The sequence below is a fragment of the Chelonia mydas genome, chromosome 3, assembly GCF_015237465.2.
Source record: "Chelonia mydas isolate rCheMyd1 chromosome 3, rCheMyd1.pri.v2, whole genome shotgun sequence".
NCBI classification, from domain to species: Eukaryota; Metazoa; Chordata; order Testudines; family Cheloniidae; genus Chelonia; species Chelonia mydas.
The window spans coordinates 168,328,801-168,344,813 of NC_057851.1; the positions used below are offsets into that span (position 1 = coordinate 168,328,801).

General features: G+C 50.9%; 1 protein-coding gene across 8 annotated transcripts in view; it reads left to right on the forward strand.

Annotated features, from left to right (window-relative positions):
* Positions 1-608: 608 nt before the first annotated feature.
* Positions 609-16,013, forward strand: part of PPM1B (protein phosphatase, Mg2+/Mn2+ dependent 1B) — a 96,245-nt gene continuing 80,840 nt past the window's right edge. For 2 of the 8 annotated variants that reach the window (XM_043543775.1, XM_043543776.1), the window contains exon 1: positions 1,153-1,373. The gene's annotated coding sequence lies outside the window, so the exon portion shown is untranslated. Of the gene's footprint in view, positions 640-1,094; positions 1,374-16,013 lie in introns of those variants that run through there. The other 6 variants (XM_043543777.1, XM_043543778.1, XM_043543774.1 and 3 more) reach the window with 5 other exon arrangements.

Here is a 16,013-nt window from a genome sequence, read left to right on the forward strand (position 1 = left end):
CCTGTCCGCCTCCTCACTGTTGCTATTGCAAAGCCCTGGGTTCAGCCTGCAGCGCGGCACCCCGAGGGCGGGGACCGGGGCAGGGCCCAGTCCTGCTCTGCCGGACAATGTGCAGGCCAATGATCCACTGGGCTGGACCGCATGAGGGGTGCCCAGGGCCCCAGCCGCCTTCTCCCTTAAGCCCTGGCCTTCCCCGCCTCTGTGCTGCGGCGGTCGGTCCCTCCTTCGAGGCCGGGCGCCTCCGCCCCTGCCCCCGCTTGTGCTCCCGGCGGCACCCGAGGTGCGAAGCACCAAAACGCATTCCCTCCCCCCGCCGCGGTGGGAGGCTGAACCGCTCGCTCGCTGATTGGCTGGCGGTGATGTAATGGGCGAGCACATACGGGCATTTTTCATCACCTCTCCGACCCCTGTCTCCCCTTGCAGCTACCTGAGGAGGCCACCCTCTCCACCTCCCGCGCAGCCAATCACAGGGCAGAGCGGTCTGCCGTTGGGGGTGGGGGGAAACGCTTGCTTGTTTTGTCAAAGCCGACTTCGCTCTCGCCGTCTCCTTCGGAGGAGTGATTGGCAGGCATGCAGCCCAATGAGAGCAGGGATATTACAGCTACGTACGTGCCCGCCCTTGAGCCAGGCAGCTGTGAGGTATGGAAGGGAGATGGGATGTAATTGGACTGACAGCATCAAGAGCCTATGAAGTGTGGGCCACCAACGTGCTGTGTGGGAGGAGGTTGGTGTTCGTGAAAGAGGCTGCGGGGGGAGGGGCGGTGGGTTTAACTGACAGCGACGCCCGTCAATCATGCCCAGGCTGCAGTGCCCGGGTAAAAAAGTGCGCAGAAGTAAGGAGGATGACAGGAGAGGTACTTGATTGACCGTAGCCGCGGCCAATAGCTTTCAGTACTAAGCTAGGGCACACGGCTATTGCCATCTGGGCGGGCGGAGAGAGGATGGGGCAACTGGTGAGTGGCAAAGGGGTTAACCAATGCCGCTTAGCATATGTGCAGCAGGCAGGCGTGTTGGCCAATGGGAGTCAGGAAGAGGTGGGATTAACTGGATGACAGACATGATGGCCAATAGAATTGGGCTGCCTAAGTTGGGTTCCGAGGCCGGGCTGTTGGGGGCGGATCATTTCACCCCGCACCCCGCCTTTTGCATGCTGACGTGAGCGGCGGGAGGGGGAGGGCCCAGCATCGGGCGCTGGGAGAGGGGTTCCCAACATGTCGGTGCTGCTGGTTGCGTTCGGACTACGCGAGCGGGCGGCTGTTGCGGCGGGGGGAGGCCAACCCGGAGCACCCGCAGCGTGAGACCCTGCCAGACACACCCCGCACCGGGCCAGGCCGGCCCTCGGACACCGGGGCACAAACGCTGCCCGCGGCCAGGTACAGGCCAGGGCCCGACTCGCCTCGGGGGCATTGCGGGGTGGGAGGCCTCTCCGCAGCGCCGGGAGCCCTCTGTCTGGGCGTAAGGGGGGCAGGCGGGGCCTGTGCGTGTGTAGGGGAGAAGGGGACCGGCAGGCGGGGCCTGTGCGTGTGGGGACGGGCAGGTGGGGCTGTGCTCGTGTGTACAGGGGGTGAAAAGGGAAGGCGGGCCTGTGTGTGAAGGGGGGAGGCGGGGCCTGCGTGTGTATTGTGGGAGGGGAACGAGGAAGGGGGCAGGAACGTGTGTCTGTGTTGTAGGGGCCAGGCGAGGTCTGTGAGTGTGTGTTGTGGGGGGGAGTATGGGGAGCGGGCAGGCGGGGCCTGTGCACGCATGTACCGCAGGGGGTAGGGCAGAAGGCGGGGTGTGTGTTTTGTGGGAGGGATATGGGGAAGGGTGCAGGATGTGTGTGTGTTAGGGGGCAGGCAGGGCTTGTGTCTGGGGAAGGGGGAAGGTGGGGCCTGTACGCGCACGTGCGTGTACTGGGGAGATATGGGGGTGGTAGGCAGGGCCTTGACCTGTGTGTGCTGGGACAGTGGGGGGCATGCGTGCAAGCCTGTATTGGATGGGAGTAGGGAGACAGGTGGGGCGTTTCCATGCGCACACGTGTATGTGGGGTATAGGGGATCTGTGTATATTGGGGGGTGGGTAGGGTGGCATGTGGGCCTGCGTTCCTATATTGGGGGTACTGTGGTAAATGGATGGTCTATGCGAGCATGTGTGTATGTGCAGTGGATGGGTCGGGTAGCAGCTGGGGGGGCTCGTGTCTGTATTGGCAGGTAGGGTGGTAACTCGGGGGGGGGGCTGCCTGTACTAGGGGGGCAGGTAGGGTAGCCACTTGGGTGGGGCCCACCTGTACTGGGGGGAGGCCTTTCTTGTGCCTGTACTGGGTGGGGTAGGGTGGCAACTGGGGGGGCCCACCTGCGCCTGTACTGGGGGGGCCTGCCTGCACCTGTATGGGGGAGAGGGCCTGTTTGTGCCTGTACTTGGTGGGGGGGGGGGGTAGGGCGGTAGGTGGGAGAACTTACCTGTGCCTGTACTGCGGGGTGCCTCCTGTACTCGGGAGGGAGGTGGGCGGGAGGGCCACCTGTACTCAGGGGGAGGGCCTGCCTGCACCTGTACTGGGGTGGGGTGGAAGGGCCTGCTTGTGTGTGTACTGGAGTGTGGGTCTGGCGGCAAGCGGGTGGGCCTGCGTGCGCTTGTATTTGGGGGCGGGTAGGGTGGCAAGCAGAAGAGCCAGGGAGTAAGCAGAGCTGTTTGTGCATGTGCTTAGAGGGTAGGGGGGAAGTGGCCTGCGTGTGCACTGGGGAGGTGGTAAGAAAGGTGGCAAGCAGGGCCTGTGGGTGTATTGCGGGGAAGGTGGGAGGGCCTGTGTGTTGGTATTTTGGGGTGGGGGGGGAGCTGGGGCCTGTTCCTGTTTTTTTGAGGGGGGTGATGGAGTGGGTAGGCAGTGGGAGGGCCTGTGTGCGCCTCTACTGGGGCGGGAGTAGGCAGTGGGAGGGCCTGCGTGTGACTGTACTGGGGGGCGGGCAGGGCGGCAATTGGGAGGCCCAGTACAGGCAGGCGCGTGTATGTGCACTTGGGGACAGCAGGAGCAGGTGTTGCCTGTGCATGCATGTGTGCATTGGAGGGGTGGGGGAAGTGTAGGCATGGTCAGTGCATGCCTGTACTTGTCGGGGGGGGGGGGGGGAGGTGGAGCCTGTGGGGGTGTCTGCATGCACACATTTGGGGAGGCTGTGATGGGGGGAATGTGGCACCTGTGTGTCAGTGTGTGTTTGGAGGGGGCAGTGAGAGATGGGGCCTGTGCACATGTGTCTGTGTTTTGGAGGGAGGAGGAGGGGGCGCTGTGGTAGTGGCAGTCAGGGCCTGTGCATGTATTTTGGGTGTGGGACAGTGGTGAGAGGTGGAGCCTGCATGTGTTTTGGTGGAGCAGCAGTGGCTACAGGCAGGGTCTGTGTGTGTCCATGCATTTCAGGTGCTGCTGGTGGCTGGCAGCATCTGTGCATATGTATACGTAGTGGCGGTCGTGGCGACCTGTGCATGTGCGTATTGGGGGGCGGTTAGGGCCTGTGTGTGTGGCGGTGGGGCAGCAGGCAGTCAGAGCCTGTGTGTATGCGTGGGAGGAAGAAGGAGCATGTGATAGTGAGGCCTGAACGTTTGTTGGGAGGGGAGGTTGGCAGGTTAGGCCTGTAAGTGTACTGAGATGTGGATAGGGGGAAAGTGGCACACCTGCCAGCCTGTGTTTTTACTAGGGGTGGGAGGGTAGGAGGAAGGGTCTGTGTATACTGGGGGTGAGAGTTTAGGAGGAAAATGGCAGGCTGGTTGGCTGGCCTGTGTGTGTATGGGTGGGGGTTAAGGGGAAGGCAGCAGGCAGGCATGTCTGTTTATAGGCAGGGAAAGTGACTGCCTGGTTGGTAGGCAGGCTGACTTCTGATGTTTTGGAGGGTGGAGGAAAGTGGCTGGCATGTAGGAATGCCTGTGAGTGTATGGGGGTGAGGTGGCAGGGAGGTTGGCAGGCATACCTGCAAGTGCATGGTGGGGGAAGGGGGCTGGCAGACATTGGGAGAGAGGAGGAGTAAAGTGGCAGACAGGCACAATAAAAATCAAAGATTTTATTTAAATTGGATAATTTTTGTTTTTAATTTTATAATTTTTACTTTTTAAAAGCAAACCTCTTTAAAATAAAATCTGAATTTAATACAAAATGGTAAGGCCTGAATTTTATAACCTCTTAAAACATTTAAATGAAATAAATATGCTGAATCCATGAGCTTCTATCAAAAACTTTGAGTTAAGAGGTTTTTTTTCTGTATAAAGAAAGAATCAGGGGAAAACAATTTAACTTTTGAGGTCAAGCTTTATAAATATGGCACAATAGGTCATGTAGTGTATTAAGGGCTTGTTTTGTTTAGTAAGCATACATTTTATATCCTGTTTGGTGTATTTAAATTCCAGTTACCATCCTAATGCAGCTTGCATGAGCAGACACTTAATTATATAGTAAATAAGCAGTATATCATTCACAGTTTTCTAACATACTAAGTGTACACTTAATAAGAATCTGAAAATATTACGTTATGTGATTGCTTAAATAAATGTATATAGCTACAGTGTACCCTCCTAGGTAGCAAAAAGAGTACCAAATCTAGTGTAAAGGCTCTGTTTAGTTGTAAATCAACATGTTAGTGGTTATATCAACCAATGAGAGTGCACCTTTCTTTAGAAAATTACTGAAGTATAAATGAAAAGGCTGATTAAAATTTATTTAAATTTAGGGTTTCTACTTGGTGATTTACATAATGATTTAAGTCGGTGACTTAAATTAATCCGCCCTACGGGCAGGCTTCTGTTGTATGAGGTGAGGGAAAGGAAAGTGGCAGGCAGGCTTGTGTGTGTATGCGGGTGGAAAGGTAGCAGGTAGGCCTTTGTGTGACTTGGGGTGTAGGAAGTGACAGGCCTCTAACTATTCCGTGGGAGGAAGAGTGGGGGGGGGGGGGGTACTGATACATAGGCAGGCTGGCCTGTTTATATTCAGGGGGTGGTGAGTCAGGTCTGTGTATGTATTGGGGGGGCCAGAGGTCATAGGAAGACAGGCAGGCATGTGTCTTTATTTCTGGGGTTAGATGGCTAGCTGACAGGAAAGCAAGGCAATCTTGTGTGGTTTTGGGGTTTTCTTCGGGAGGAGGTGGCAGTTAGGCAGGCAGGGTTTGTGTATGTTTTCTTTGGGGAGTGCATTGTGTATCGAGAGAGGAAAGGTGACAGGCAGGCAAGTAGGTCTGTTTGTGTATGGGGGTAGTAGACAGGTGATTTATGTATTGGGGGGCAGTTGACCTCTGAGTGTCATCATCTCTGCCTCTGCCCCAATATAAAGCAGGCCTGTGCATGTCTGGGTTGGAGTGGAGGTGGCAGAGAGGCAGACTTCTGCATTTTTTCTGGGGCAATGTGGCTGGTAGATAGGCATGTCTGTGTACTGGCAGTGGTAGGAAGTCATGCCTGTGTTTGTACTGAAATTGATGGAGATGGCTGGTAGGCAGGCCGGTCTGTGTGTGTGTGGGTGGTGGGATGCCGTAGGAAGGCCTCTGTGTATTGATGAGGTGGCAGGCAGGCAGGCCTGCGTCTATTCTTGCATGGCTGGCAGGTAGGCTGGATGGGTGGTGGGCTGGGCTGTGTGTGGTTATCGGGGGATGGTAGCCAGGCTTATTTTGGGGAATGGCAAGGAAGCAGCTGTGGGCTGTGCTGTGCACAAGCCTTGTGGGGGCAGGAGAGAGGAATTGGTGGGTGGACAGGGTTGTGCGGGCATTGATATAGGGGTAAGGTAGACAGGGCTGTGTGAGCATTTGGGGCTGGGTGGAGAGGGAGGACTAGATGTGCATTTAGGACTGATGGAGGGGATGTAGCGGATAGATGGGCATTGTAGTTGGGGGAGAGGGGAGACAGAGGGTAGGCTGGGCTGTGTGTGGGCATTTGGGATAGGAGTGTGCTGTGAGTGGGCATTTGGTGCTGTGGGGAGGGGACAGGCATTTGGGGTGGGGAGGCAGGTGAGCCTGTGTGTGTTTTGGGTGGAAATTGAAGACAGGTTGGTGTGTTTTTGTTTGTTTTTTATTGGGCTGAGGACGTCTGGCAGGTAGGGAAGCTTGTTTGTGTATTTGGGGAGGAGGCAGGCAGTCTGGTGGGGCCTGTGTGTGTATTGTGAGGTGGGGTGGCAGCAGGGGAGTCGGAGGTGGGTCTGAGTATGTATTGAGGGGGAGGCTGGCAGGCCTGTGCATGTTTTCTGGCAGTCTGTAGTGGGTGGGCAGTGAGACTGGCTGGGCCTGTGTAGGGGGTATGTGTGGCTGGTGGGCTTATGCATGTAATCTGTGGGGGGCAAGATGTGGTGGTATGGGTCTGTGTGCGCGCTTTTTAGGGAGGAAGTTGGGAGGTGGTCAGATTGCAGCCAAGCAGGTGGGTCTACTTCTGGTGGATTGAGGTTTGTGGTTCTTTTTCATGCCTGATGTGCATGTGGCCAACCATCCTCCAAGGGAGCTGAATTCCATAGAATCTGGTTCATGGCCTGTACAGTAACCACTCTCACCAAGCTGTCTTTCCAAATCTTGTCCAATAATGCCAGCTTCTATATGAACACTTAAGTTTTTCTCATCTATCCAGAGAATTTGATTCATTTTTACGTATCCAATGAAACAATAGTTCTTCTCTCATCTGCAGGACATTCGAGAGCGCTAGAAACACTTGTTCCTCCACCAAATGGTATTATGCAAAGATTATATTTGCAGGCTAGTTCCACAATTTTAACTATGTCATCATGGCAACCTGGCCATACAACTGTATCGGGAATTCGTTTAAACATTCCTTCGCTTAGCACAAATATCTCGTGTAGGCAGTGACATGAGCTCTGAACACCCTATGTTCTGCTTCCCATGAATATGAAATTTTAGTGGCTCTAAGATTTTGAAGAAATTCTTCATTTAAAATAGATGGGGCAGGCAGGCTAGTCTGCCTGTGTACTGGGTGGTTAGAGGAGTTGGCTGGTAAGTGGGGGTGTGTGTCTTGGGGACAAGGAGAGGATCTGGGGGACATGAGTGTTTTTCAGGGTGCTGCTAGGAGCTGGGAGGTCTGTATTGTCCTGGGGCGGGGAGAGAGGAGGCCTGTTTAAATATTGGGATAGAAGGGGCAGCTGGGATGCCTGTGTGGGGGAGAAGAATTGGTGGAGGGGGGGGATGTCTATAGCATGGGAGTAAGAACAGGAGAAGCTGAAGGTTTATGCAGGTTGAGAAGAGGGAAGGAAGAACAGAAGAAGCTTTGGAGGAGCAGTGGCGGTTGGGAAGTGGGTGAGTTAGGAGAAGCTTGTGGGTGACTGGGGTATGTATCGGGGGAGGAGAAGTTGGGGGTGCCTTGTGTGCATGTATTGGGAAAGCTGGGGGAGGGCTGTGTATATTGTATTACCTGCCTTGGCTCCATGCCGCTCCCGGAAGAAGCCAGCACCATCCCTGCAGCCCCTGGGGAGGGCGGAGGCAGGGGGTCTCCGTGCGCTGCCCCCGTGCCAACTCTGTGAGCTGCAGGGGCAGTGCTTGCGGGAAGTGGTGCGTGGAGGCCTCCTGCCTAAGAGCCGCTGCCAGAGGTATGTCCTGACCCTCTCCTGCCCCAGCCCATACCCCCTCCCACACCCTGCATTCCCTCCTGCTGCAGCCCAGAGCCTGCACTCCTTCCCAGAGCCCGCACACCAACCCCATACCCCAGCCTGGTGAAAATGAGTGAGGTGGGGGAGAACGAGTGATGGGGGGTCAGGGCCTCAGAAAGGGCAGGACAGGGGCAGGGTAAGGGTCCTTGGGTTTGCGTGATTAGACAGTTGGCAACCCTGAGGCATGTATATTTGTATATGGGGGCTGAGGAGAGAGGTGGGAAATCCTATGAGCGTGTTATGGGATTGGGTGTCAGATGGATGGCTTATATGGCACGGTGGATTGATTTAAATCAAAGCAATTTTAAATCACCGTTTTGCATCTTGTTTTTGCATTTGAACTTTTCCTAAAGAAAGATTGATTCTCATTGGCTGGAAACCATTAAGACAGGTTGATTAGCAACTAAATATGTACACTTAAATGTAGTAGTTTTTTGGCTAACTAAGAGGATATATTTATATATCTATTTAAGCAATTATATAGCTTATGTACATTTATTCAGGTTCTTAATTGTGGTTTTTTAGTACGTTAGAAAATGGGTTCTGTTTGGATGGAGATTTGCATTTAAAAATTCACAAATAGCATTGAAAACTTTTTATTAAAGTATCTTAAATGCGCTGTTTACATAAGAAAAAAATAGGTTTATCAAAACGTGTTTTGTGTTTAAAACAGTCTGCCTTATTAAACAAAAGAAGTATTATCTGTAAGTAGTGAGTTGAACTGATTGTTTCCAGTCACCATGTCCTTCAGAATTTTAGAACTGATTGGTCTCATCCTGTCACACACTTAGGGTATGTCTACACTACGAGATTAGGTCGATTTTATAGAAGTCAACTTTTAGAAATCAGTTTTATACAGTCGATTGCATATGTCCCCAGTAAGCTGCCCATTGGAATTCTGGGTTAAGCTCCCAATGCCTCATGGGGCAAAAACATTGTCGTGGGTGGTTTTGGGTACATGTCGTGAAAGCAACGGCAGGCAATCGTTTCGTGCCTTTTTTCCTGGGTTACCCATGCAGACGCCATACCACAGCAAGCATGGAGCCCACTTAGCTCACCGTCACCACTGCTGTTAGCATTGTAAACACCTCGCACGTTATCCTGAAGTACATGCAGAACCGGGCTAAGAGATGCCAGCATGAGGAGGATTTTGATGAGGACATGTACACAGACGTTCCTGAAAGCAATTGGGACATCATGGCGGCAGTGGGGCTGGTTGATACAGTGGAACGCCCATTCTGGGCCAGGCAAACAAGCACAGACTGGTGGGACCGCATAGCGTTGCAGGTATGGGATGATTCACAGTGGCTGCAAAATTTTCGCATGCATAATGCCACTTTCCTGGAACTCTGCTTTCCCCTGTCCTGAAGCACAGGAATACCAAGATGAGAGCTGCCCTGACAGTTGAGAATTGAGTGGCGATAGCCCTGTGGAAGCTTGCAATGCCTGACTGCTACTGGTCAGTAGGGAATCAATTTGGAGTGGGCAAGTCTACTGTGGGGCTTGCTATGATCCAAGTAGCCAGTGCAGTCATTGATGTTCTGTTATCAAGGGTAGTGACTATGGGAAATGTGGAAGTCATACTGGATGGCTAACTGTGGTAGGGCGATAGACGGAACTCATATTCCCATCTTGGCACCGGACCACCTTGCCAACCAGTACGTGAACCGCAAGGGGTACTTCTCAGTGGTGCTGCAAGCACTGGTGGATCTCAAGGAACGTTTTACCGACATCAGCGTGGGATGGCCGGGAAAGGTGCATGACGCTCACATACTTAGGAACTCCAGGCTGTTGGAGCAGCTGCAAGAAGGGACTTGCTTCCCAGATCAGAAAATTACCATGGGGGATGTTGAAATGCCAATAGTTACTGTTGGGGACCCAGCCTACCCCTTGCTCCCATGACTCATGAAACCGTACACTGGCAGCCTGGACAGTAGTAAGGAGCAGTTCAACTACAGGCTGAGCAAGTGCAGAATGGTGGTAGAATGTGCCTTTGGACGTTCAAAAGCTCGCTGGTGCTGTTTGACTAGGTCAGACCTCAGCGCAACCAACATTCCCATTGTTATTGCTGCTTGCTGTGTGCTCCATAATATCTGTGAGAGTAAGGGGGAGACGTTTATGGTGGGGTGGGAGGTTGAAGTAAATCACCTGGCATCCGATTTTGAGCAGCCAGACACCAGGGTGATTAGAAGAGCACAGCAAGACGTGCTGCGCTTCAGAGAGGCTTTGAAAACCAGTTTCATTACTGGCCAGGCTACAGTGTGACTGTTGTGTGTGTTTCTCTTTGATGCAAACCCGCTCCCTTTGTTGATTTTAATTCCCTATAAGCCAACCACTTTCCCTTCTTCGAAATAAAATAACTGTTTTGAAACATGCATTCTTTCTTCATTAATTTAAAAAAAAAAAAAGATAACAGGCAAGGTAGCCCAAGTGGGTTGTGGGGAAGGACAAGGCCACATGGTTTATTGTAGCCACACTAAAAATCAAACTGTTTGAATGACAGCCTTCTGTTGCTTGTGCCATCCTCTGGAGTGGAGTGGCTGGGTACCTGGAGCCTTCTGCGCCCGCCCCCACGTTCTTGGGCATCTGGGTGAGGCGGATATGGAACTTGGGGAGGAGGGCATGCGGTTATACAGTGGATGCAGCAGGGGGCTGTGCTCTTGTTGGCTTTCCTGCAGCTCCACAGACGCTTCATGATGTCCATTTGCTCCTCCGTTAGCCTCAGCATCGCATCCTGCCTCCACTCTTCGCACTCACTTAATTCTTTCCTGGCCTCTGCCACTGAATGCCTGCATGCATTAAGCTATGCCCTATCAGTGCGGGAGGACTGCATGAGCTCGGAAAACATGTCATTACGAATGCGTTTTTTTTTCCCCCCTTCTAATCTGCTATAATCTCTGGGATGGAGATGATAGGGAGAGCGTAGAAACATTTGCACCTGGGGGGAGATAAAAAGGGAGAGTAAAATTTAAGATGATACATTTCTGAGACCAAAAGGAAGACTCTTTCATAGTGAATCAAGCAATTCACAGCAGTCGCATTTTGCCTTTTATATTGAGCGCCTGCGGGTATGGTGGCACCACACATGGCTGGGCAACAGAATTCGGCTTCCAGGCAGTCATGGTAAGCTTTTTGGTATGCGGGGTTGGCTTCTTATGCCTCCATAACATGTGGGAATGTTTTCAGACTGAAGCGCCCTCCTTTCCCAGAGTAAGAGATAGGTTGGGTTTCACATTTAAAAGGAGGGGCTGCGGTTTTCGGGTGGATGTGCAGCACACACGTACCCCCACCCCACCGCGTGGCTATTTTCTGGCATGATCCCTTTTAGCCAAGTGCAAGCTGCCCAGCATGAACGGGGTCCTTTTACTGTTCCCTTACAAAAATTCCCCTATTTCAACCAGGTGACCATGAATGATATCACTCTACTGAGGCTAACACAAAGATATAGACCGAATGTTACTTGAATGCGACCAAAACCCAGGACCATTTGCTGCCATGCTTTGTGCTGCAGTGATTCCAGAATACTTGCTACTGGCTTGGCGTGGTAAAGTGTCCTACCGTGGAGGATGAAATAAGGCAGCCCTCTCCAGAAACCTTCTGCAAAGGTTTTTAGAGTACCTCCAGGATAGCTTCATGGAGATGTCCCTGGAGGATTCCCATTCCATCCACAGACATGTTAACAGACTTTTCCAGTAGCTGTACTGGCTGCGAATGCATCCCAATTCTTCGGGGCAAATCAAACATTAAACGCTATTGCTCTTAAACCCTGTACTGTAGTTACAAGTGTGCACTCACCAGAGGTGCCTTTTCCAGCTTCAGGGTCAGGGATTCCGCCTTGGGAGGGTATTGGCTCCAGGGTGATGGAAAGGTCCTGGCTGCTGGGGAGAACGGATTCACCACTTGCCTGCTGCATGTTCTCCTCCTCCTGCTCCTCATCCACAAAATCCTTCTCCCTGTTGCGTCAGACTCCCCGCTTGCAGGTGTCCACGGACAGTGATGGGATAGTGGTAGGGTCCCCTGCTAAAATGCCATACAGCTGATCATAGAAGCGGCATGTATGGGACTCTGACGCATGAGATTTTGGCAAATTTTGCATTTCTTCTTTTAGATCGGAGTTTGGCCTGCACAGATGCTTCTCCCCATACAGCAATCCGATCCAGTGTCTCCTTTTCAGTCCATGCTGGAGCTCGTTTGCGGTTCTGGGGGGACTGCATGGTCACCTGTGCAGCTGAGTTTGCCACACTGTCCAAACAGGAAATGAAATTCAAAAGTTCCCGGGGCTTTTCCTGTGTACCTGGCTAGTGCATCAGAGTTCAAGGTGCTGTCCAGAGTGGTCACAATGGAGCACTCTGGAATAGCTCCCAGAGGCCAATACTGTCGATTTGCGTCCGCACTACACCAAATTTGACCCAGCGCTACTCCCCTCGTCGGGGAGGAGTACAGAAGTCGATTTTAAGAGCCCTTTAGGTCGACGGAACGGGGTTGGTTGTGTCAACGCAGTTATTTTTAAATCAACCTAACACAGCTAAATTCGACCTAGCCCCGTAGTGTAAACCAGACCTTAGACTTGGTCTATCCTACAGAGTTAGGTTAACATAAGCCAGCTTATGTTGACCTAACTATGTCAGTGTCTACGCTACAGCCTTGCTCCTGCCAATGTAAATGCCATACTACACCGACATCATAATTGCACCTCCATGAGAGGCATAGGGCTTTTGTTGGTGTAGTTAGGGAAATGCAGTATCTACGCATCAGCTGTTGGCTGTCTTGTTGGACAGCTGGGAGCAGGGAGGCGAGAAGCCTGTGGGACAGCTAGGCTCCTGGTGGAGAGCTGCATGGTGGTGAGAGCCAGGGCTCTCACCACCCAACACTGCCTCTCTTCAGTTGGTGGAAGCACTCTTGGTAAGGACACGCACCACTGACAGAAGGAGGGTAGTGTGGACATCAGCCACCGCAGTACTTACTGCAGTGGCTTTAAGCTAACCTAACATAGGTTGACTTAATATTGTAGTGTAGACAGGCTTTTATTCATAGATAACTGGAAAAACAAAAAAGCTTGTTTTACTCCTAACAGTTGGTTTCTTAACTTTGAGTCACAAGTTGTTGAACTGAATTAGTTAAATAAACTGAACTGAAAAAAAATTCCCTCTGCACCTGCAGAGGAGACTACTGCTGTCAAAAATTGGTTTAGCACTTTAGCAAACTCAGGTTCCAGGTGCTTAGCCAATTACTTCCACCAGATCAGTAATTTGATTCTCTTTAAAACATTGATAGCAAACATGCTGCTCAATATTTGAAATTTGAATGATTTTAATAGATTATAGGTTTCAGAGTAACAGCCGTGTTAGTCTGTATTTGCAAAATTTATTTGAGCATAAGCTTTCGTGAGCTGTAGCTTATGCTCAGATAAATTGGTTAGTCTCTAAGGTGCCACAAGTACTCCTTTTCTTTTAATAGATTATAGTGAGTTTAGGCCTACAACATAGGTTGTCATACTTCGAAAATAAATTAATTTGTTTTAACTTTATTTAAAATAGATTTTTAAATAAAAAAAAAAAGCCTTTAAATTTTTGGGGGGGAAAAATCATTCATTTTTATCCATCCTATGCATGTGTGTATTGAAATGAGTAGTTTTGTCTTCACCAGGCAAAAGGTGCATGCTTAACTGGTGTTAACTAACAAGGCAGAAAATTAGCAGAGACATGGCAGTTTGTATCCTTCACAATGTAGAAGGTTGGGGTAAATCTTACGCTCTCCCATAGTCCTGACCTCAACCTGTTAACACATGTGAAGGCTACAAACTGTCATGTCTTCACTAAGTTGTACTCCTGGGGGAATTCTGCACCAAAAAATTAAAAATTCTATGCCAAAAATAAATTATGCACACAATAAAATTCTGTGAATTTTATCTGTCAATAAATAAATGTCGCTCCAGCATGGCAGTGTAGAGCACAGGTCACTGGCTGCACTGAGGTGGGAGATAACTCTGAAGCCCTCACTTCCCCTTGTACAGGGACTCAGTGAGGCTGCACCCAACCCTGACACAGTGCAAGGGCCGGACCTGGTCCAGAAACACCCTGGGGTCCTGCCCCTCTCCACCCGGTGTGGGTGGGCATGCTCATCCCACCAGGATCCAAGTGTGGAGGGGCTTAGTGTGGGGGGATCTTGGTGTGGTGTGAGGCAATCTGGATGTAGGTGGCTCAGTGGGAGATCTGGATGCACAGGGGCTCATTGGGGGTTCTGGGTGCAGGGCCAATGGGACTCTGCAGGGGATCCAGGGGAAGGCAGTTGGGGCTCAGAAGAGGGGTCTGGGTTTGGGGAGATGGGGCAGAGGGTTGGGATATGGGGGTGGGTGAGGGCTCTGTCTGGGAGGATGGGCTGGCTAAGGGGTTTGGGGTGCAGGCTGCCCCAGGGCTGGGGCCAGAGGACCCCCCCCATCCCATCCCATCCCATCCCTCTCCCCGTCGGCAGACGCTTCAGGGGAGAGGTGCTTATCTTCTGCTGGCAGCAGCCCTGCACGTCCCAACTTGCACCTCTCCCCAGTCCCCAGGCACTCCCTACCTCTCTCCTCTCCAGGCCACTGTAGCTGCGCACCTGCATGGCCCCTTATAGCCTGCTGCGCATCTTAGAGTGAACTTAGGTGACATCATTTTGACAGCCATATGTTTCACCAGTAAGGCTGGAGCGTTTACAGCTACCACACAGACCTTTGCCCCTTGAGCTAATGGAATAACTGATAGGAACAGTAGGTTGTTGTCCTCTTATGTGGACCAGCAGTAGAGGGACATGGGACACTTTGCCCCACTGGGTTTCACAGATATTTGCTGAAAGATGAAGAGATCCTTGAATAACCCAAGATTCCTGAAAGTGTACTCTAGTGGCCACAGATCTTTCTACCTATTCCCGTCAAGCTTGACCCCTCCTGGTTCAATCCTTCCAACCTATCCCAGTCTCGTCTCTTCCACGCTCCTAGCTCTTTGTCCTGGTTGCATTCTCATTGCCTAATCAGTCAGTCTCTGATCCTCAGACTTCTCAGTCCAGTCTCCCATGCAAGTTCTAATCGTATACATTCAGATTTCCCATCCAGTTTCTCCCTACTGTGCTCCCAGTTCCAGTATCCTTGCTTAGCCAGTCCTTGTTCCCCACACTCCTTCCAGGGTCTTCATCCTGTCTTTCCCCCACCCTGGCCTCTAGTTGCTTCTTCCTCCACTTAACTTGTATGTCCCCATTGGTTCCCAGTTGCTTCCTCCTTGCTCCAGTAGTTCCAGTCTTACCTTTGGCTCCTCATCTGATCTCAGCCCCCCCCCAGCTAGTCTCCCTTTTATCCCCTCTGCAGTTGTCAGGCAGCTTGTGTTAGCACAGGGGAGAGATGCTTCCTGCTCTCATTTCTGGTGTCTGGCCCAATCTGCAGAAGCCCAGAGCTGTAATTGCAGGGAAATTGCTGTTGAGTCCTGGGCTGGAGCATGCCCATTGTGGACAGAATCTTGAGGAAATTTAACTGTGAAGCTCTAGCAAATTGCCACTGAACAAGAGGCAACTGCAACTCATTAAGAGCTTATTACTGTGCCAAATGTGGGTGAAGTTTTATGGGCAATAAAATACACATCCCTGACACAAAGCATGGATGTGGTAGAGCTTCTCAAAGAGAGTCATCAGAATTTAACATGGGCAAAACAATGTGTTTTTTCTGAATACTATTCTCAAATGGCTGAATTGTTTTGGCTGAAGTTTCGAATTGTAACCAAGACAGACAGCTGACATGGAAAACTTCTCTCCAAATGGTTAGTGTTTGGCAAAATTATAAGCAATTGAAAGCAGGATCTTTTTAATGGGAAGTGTGGGGCAGTCTTAAGTTGGTGCTACCAGTCCTGCTTTAATATGATTATTGGTGAAGCTGTGTGGCCATGTGTGGTGGAGTTGGGAAGTATGTGGGGGAATTTGTGGGCTCTGAATGGGAATCCAAGAGGGTGAGTTGAGAGACCACACTTCATACTACAGGAAGAATACAAATTTATGAAGTGCTGCCAAGTGTGATTGCACAAGAAATGAAGAAAACTGAAAAACTTTGTGCAGGGAGGCAGAAAGGTAGAGTAGGGGACGAGATGTTGCAATTCAGGTCAATTTCAGTTCAAATTTCTTTATTGGCATGATAGGATACACAAGCACTGCCAAAGTATTGCTTCTTTAAATTCCACAAAATCCTTTTTTTGTCAGAACCTTGCTGAGCCTCTGTAGACCATTAGCAATGCTATATGCATTTTTGTCAAAGATTTTTGAACTAGATACTACATTAAGACCCGCTGGTGTAAAGATTTAGCCATTACCAAATATGGAGAAACAGTTTTCTGTTAAACTAATTGGACGCATTAAATCAAGAGAAGTATATCTTAAATTGGATAATACTATCTGGAACATATATTAGATGCAA